The 6,045-nt window shown below is 45.1% G+C and overlaps 1 pseudogene; it reads right to left on the minus strand.

Annotated features, from left to right (window-relative positions):
* Nucleotides 1-5,766, minus strand: part of LOC105514502 — a 7,481-nt pseudogene extending 1,715 nt beyond the window's left edge.
* Between the last annotated feature and the right edge of the window lie 279 nt (nucleotides 5,767-6,045).

The raw sequence follows: 6,045 nt of genomic DNA on the forward strand, positions 1-6,045 counted from the left end.
GGACTTTAGGCAGATAAGGCAGCTTCAGAGAACAAATTTACCCTACAATTTGAGAGGCCATTTCTTTTTCATTCTTTCTTAGAATTTTCATCTCTCTTTTTACATTCTCCATGTGTTCTCACTTGTTAATTTTTCCATTAACCCTTAGCATAGTAATCATAGCTATTTTAAGTTCCTGGTTTGATTGTTCTGACACCCATGACATATCTGATTCTTGTTCTGAGGCTTGTTCTGTCTCTTCAAGTTGTGCTTTTGTTAATGGTGGAGGATGTCCAGGTTCTTGGTGTCTTCAACAAAGAATTGGACAAAACCCACAAACGAAGCAAGGAAGGAATGAAGGGTTTTATTGAAAATAATAGTACACTCCACAGTGTGGGAGCAGGCCTGAGCATAGTGGCTCAAAGGCCCTGTTACAGATTTTGGGGAGTTTAAATACCCTCTAGAAGATTCCATTGGTTACTTGGCATATGCCCTGTGCAAATGGAGAGGATGAAGTAAAGTTACAAAGTCATTTCCTTGATCTATACCCTATGGAGAGGATATTTCCTGTCATAGCTGAAGTGTGAATTGGCCTTATGTTTTCTGCCTCCAGACCCTACTTTCCTACCTCACTTTTGGCCTTTTAGAATGCCTTGTAATTTTCTTTTGAAAGAGAAACTTGAGGTACGGTGAAAGAAGCTCTGACAAAGGACACTTTAGGAAAGTGGTGGTGCGGGTTAGAGGGAGGAGAAGCGCCCCTTAGTCCTGTGAGTGCAGTTTTTTCACAAATCTGCATCCCTGCACTATGGAATTCACAAGTGCCTCTCAGTTTTTCCCTCCTCAGACAGAAGAGAGTGGCCAAAGCGGGCTGTTGTTGGGTGCTACCCTTCTCCACCTGGAAGGCTAAAGCAGGCTGGAGTTGGGTATTTCCTCGCTCAGGTCGGTCAAGCTTTGATAAAACCCAAATAGGTTAGAGTTTGGTAAAACAGTGTCTCTTGAGTGTAGGCCTTATTAAGGAGAACAGAATGCTCTGGCAGATTCCAAAATTGTTACTTTTTCCGTCCCCAGCAGGAATCATAAGGGAATTCTCAGGTTTTCACTTTGAGAGCCTGGTGGAGCTACTGAAGCTATGCAACCTGAGGGCACTCCCAGGACTGAAGCCAGGACCAAAGCCAGGACCGAACCCCGGGCTGAGTTTTAATGCTGCAATTTGTCCACACCCTGCCTCTGGCAATTTGTCAGTTACAGCTTGGTTTTTCTTAGGAGGCACTTGTTCCTGCAGAGGCCTCTGGCCATGGTCTCGGCTCCTGTGAGTTGCGATTCTCGGTATTCCTTTCTCTCTCCAGGTATTAGGGCAGTGGTTTGCTTCATGACTTCGCTTGTCTTAGGGATCTAAGAAGAGTTGTTGATTTCAAAATTTATTCAGGTTTTTATTTGTTAGTAGATGGTTACAACTTCCAAACTCCTTCCATGCTATAATGGAAACAGGAAGTCGCTGCTGGAATCTTTTTTCAGAATTACAGACACAAAGCCAAGAATTTGGTCTTATTTTTTACCTATATTGGACACCCCTGAGTGCTGGGTGATTCGCAGTTTGTGCTGCTCTTGAATGTGACTGAAGAGGAAAGAATATAAAGCGCCAGGGAAAGAGCGCTTCTGTTCAGAGCTCAACATACTGCCCCGGGTTGGGGTGAGGGGAGTGTGCCTGGTTGTGGGGAGTGGCGCAGCGGAAGGGAGCAAGTGTTCTGGAGTTCTGAGCAGAGCCACTGCTCTGCATCCTCACTAAAGCAGTCTCATCAGAACACTGTCCTGGTTTATCTCCTCATTGTCCATCCCTCCTTTAGCCCTTAGCAAAGCCCCCTCCCTGTTTCTCTTGGCTGGGAATGGTAACTTGGAGCCAACAGCCACCATCCTCAGAGAGATTCTGTGCGACTGAGATGAGCGTGGAGTGCCCTGCAGTCCAGCTGGGCAGTGGTGCTTCCTCAGGCCTGTGCTGTGTGATGGACCCGCTGAGCAGTGTCCGCACAGATCTCAGGAACATCAGTCCCCAAATGAGAGACTCGCCTTTATCAAGTTATCTGAGGACCCTCTGTTTCTCCCCCTCTTCCTCCTCCTTCTTCTCCTCTATCAGTTCTTTAACTTTTTTCTTGAACAACATACTTTCTGAATCTGTTATCTCATGAAAATAATGAATGCTCGTTACTTAAAAATTGAAATAATACTGCACAAAGAAAAACTGCCCCCTCACGCCCTGTCCAACATATGACAGCTATGAACTATTGAAATCGAGATCAGATGCTACTTGCTTAGACCGGCCCTGACCCCTAGAGGGAAGCACCTTCCTAGTGTGTGCGCTGACTGTCCCCGGCTCCCTTGAGAGCCTGCGCAGTGCTGCACTTGCCCGCGGATTTGTGCCAGGTTTTGATTTGCTTGTTTACGTGGGAATACGAGGTCCAGAGGAAGAAGCCGTGAGTATATGCTTCATTTGTATGTCCTCAAGGCCAGCACAGCACCATCTCATAGGAGATGCCCAATAAAGACTTAAGCATAAACATGAAAAAAGCCTTTAAATGTACGAATTATGATTTTTGTTTTGTTTTGTTTGGAGATGGAGTCTCACTGTGTCACCCAAGCTGGAGTACAGTTACTCAATCTCGGCTTACTGCAACCTCCGCCTCCTGGGTTCAAGTGATTCTCCTGTCTCAGACTCGTGAGTAGCTGGGGTTACAGGCACATGCCACCACGCCTGGCTAAGTTTTGTATTTTTAGTAGAGACAGGGCTTCGCCATGTTGGCCAGGCTGGTCTTGAACTCCTGACCTCAGGTGATCCACCCACAAACAGTAAAACTTTGACAACAGCTCATATATCTGGATACTATGAACTGCAAGCTGTTCTACACACTGCTAAAGCAAACAGGTCAATCACCTCTTGGTGATGGGAGATGGGAGATGGGAGGTCTGAATCTGACACTATCTTACCTGATCCTTCACAGGAGTCACAAAGCCTTTCTGTCTCCAAAGCACTGGGATTACAGGTGTGAGCCACTACACCAAGCCATAAGTAACAATTTATAAAGAGTTATGAAGTATGTACATTCATGGGCACATTAAGCATAACCCCATGAATGCAAGTACTTAGCCGGGCATGGTGGTGGGCACCTGTAATCCCAGCTACTCAGGAGGCTGAGGCAGGAGAATCGCTTGAACCCAGGAGGCGGAGGTTGCAGTGAGCTGAGATTGCGCCATTGCACTCCAGCCTGAGAGACAAGAGCGAGACTTCATCTCAAAAAAGAAAGAAAGAGAAAGGAAGGAAAGAAGGAAGGAAGGAAGGAAGGAAAAGAAAGGAAAGAAAGAAAGGAAAGAAAAGAAGGAGAGAGAGAGAGAGAGAAAGAGAGAAAGAGAAAAAGAGAGAAAGAAAGAGAGAGAGGGCCGGGCGCGGTGGCTCAAGCCTGTAATCCCAGCACTTTGGGAGGCCGAGATGGGCGGATCACGAGGTCAGGAGATCGAGACCATCCTGGCTAACACGGTGAAACCCCGTCTCTACTAAAAAATACAAAAAAACTAGCCGGGCGCGCTGGCGGGCGCCTGTAGTCCCAGCTACTCGGGAGGCTGAGGCAGGAGAATGGCGTAAACCCAGGAAGTGGAGCTTGCAGTGAGCTGAGATCCAGCCACTGCACTCCAGCCTGGGCGACAGAGCAAGACTCCGTCTCAAAGAAAAAAAAAGAAAGAGAGAGAGAAAGAGAAAAAGAGAGAAAGAAAGAGAGAAAGAGAGAAAGATTGCATATATAAAATAAACCATGTGAAATCTACAAACCCATATATTTACATTGAATGTTTTGTACCAAATAGTCCATCCTGCTTGTATGTCATGGTGGTTTTCAATTTTTCTTCCTCAGCATCTACAAAGAAAAACTCTTACCTTCTTTTTTTTATAGGACCAGAAGGAATCAAGAAGTCTGTAAACAACAGGAGAGATGGGTCCCACAGTTGCCACAGCCTTCATTAGGGCCTTCTCTTCCATAGGGAGTATTTGCATGTACCCAGTGTCATTAGTAGCAGAATACTTAGGATTGTACCTACAGGCTTCTTCCTTTGAAAAGTAAAGGGGGAAGAGACTTGATTACCACCATCCTCCCTCTGGACAACATGAGTTAGAACCACAATGCTCAGCACTTTGCAGCTTAGGATTTCCCAGGAAATGAAGTGCTGTTAGTTGACTTGAAACTAAACATTAGCTCAAGTCTCTTGAACGAGACCCTTAGGCTTATGATCCATAAGAAATTTTTTCACAATGGGGAAATGTGTATTATATGTAAAATAGTTGGTATATTCTCAATGTTACTATGTTTGGCTCTTCTCTATGTTATATGTTCTTGCTGACATATAGCAAGAACAGCTGTGTGTTAACTACATAATCATAGAACTGCGCAAAGGCTAATAATTTATAATGACAGCACTGACAGTTTGCAGATATAGATTCTACCATCTCAAACGTGAGTTCTGAAAAAAAGTGTCTGTTACCTCTGAAAGTGCTCCACTTTCCAAAAGCAGAGCTGGAATGACAGCAAGATAAAGAACTCCACTGACCTTTCTTTCATATGGATAGGATTCCTCAGAGTCCAGGCCTCCATTGTCGGCAACATACTGGAAGCAAAACAATGGTTCACCAAAAATGCAGCCAACATTGCCTTGAAACCTAGAGCAGTCCACCAGGTCTGCACGCTCAGTAAAACTAGTTTCTCAGTTTTCCGAACACCTGTCCTTCCAGAGCCCCAGCTGTACTAAAAGTATAAGAAGATGCACACTTACCCGGAAAAAAGAAGAAAAAAGCTGTCATTCACAAAGCAAACAGCAAAACTTTGACAACAGCTCATATATCTGAATACTATGAACTGCAAGTTGTTCTACACGCCACTAAAGCAAAGAGGTTGATCACCTCTTGGCTTTCCTGGGGAGATGGGAGGTCTGAATCTGACACTATCTTACCTGATCCTTCACAGGAGTCACATAGCCTTTCTCTCTCCAATCCACAGATTTGGGAATATCATGAAACAGAGGTTCCTGGAACGCTTTCCCCTTCCTGTGCTTCTGGTATTGAAAGCCATTCACCACCTGCCTGAATTATTCACTGGTCTTCAAGGAAAAGGAAATAAAATGTTGAAAAGCAAGAGATTACTTTAGTAAAGAACCGAGGAGAGGAAACACAGAGTCCACACAGCAGTCCACAGCACACTCACCATAACTCCAAAGGCACTCATGGCCATTGTGAAGCTGTTTCCCTTGGCTGTATTCCTGATTGTGCTGCTCAGTCATCTTCATGTTCTTCTCCCACACTGCTCTCCTCTACCCTTCTTCATTCTTGAGGCAAACATGTAACTGAATGCTCTTTATTTCTACCTAAAACCCATCTCATGCTCACCAAGTGAATCTGCAGACAGACATGGAAGAGAAACCATGGCCAGGGAAGGCTTGACGCCTCTGGGAGCTGTTCTCCAAGCCAAAAAACGACAGGAGCGTATGCCCATATCATGCTCATAATCGGCGCCATTAGGTTATTGCATTAGGTTATTGGTAAGAGCTGGCCTCTAGTAGCTACTCTCTGGCTATAATCTCCCAACATCAAGGACCATTCTCTCAGGAATCCCTTTGGATGGTTACAGATGCCACCAACCATGCCATATAATCTCTTGTGCTTTGCCTTCCACTGGTTCCACTGTGCATCTAAGCTGTTAGAGTAGCTGAGGCTAATCTCAGGCAAAAGGCAACCAGGAGAAGTGAGGGATTCATGTTTCAAAAGCTAGGAAGGGAAGAGAAATGAGGATCTGATTAGACCAATCCTAAAAAGCCACCTTACTGCCCCCTGAGAAACTAGAGCCACCACGGTAGAATAAAAATATTTAAGCATCTACCTAAGGACTGTGGAAGAGGCCAGGGATCTGGTTGGAGAAACACAGGGCAAGTGGAGATATTGGATGGACTCACCAAAATGAAACGCAGCCTGTCCAGAGCTGTAGGAGCTGAAACAGTTTATGCGATGATAATTTAGGTTATGAGAAAAATATGAAG

The sequence above is a fragment of the Colobus angolensis genome, unplaced genomic scaffold (genome assembly GCF_000951035.1).
Source record: "Colobus angolensis palliatus isolate OR3802 unplaced genomic scaffold, Cang.pa_1.0 Scaffold246, whole genome shotgun sequence".
Classification (NCBI taxonomy): Eukaryota; Metazoa; Chordata; class Mammalia; order Primates; family Cercopithecidae; genus Colobus; species Colobus angolensis.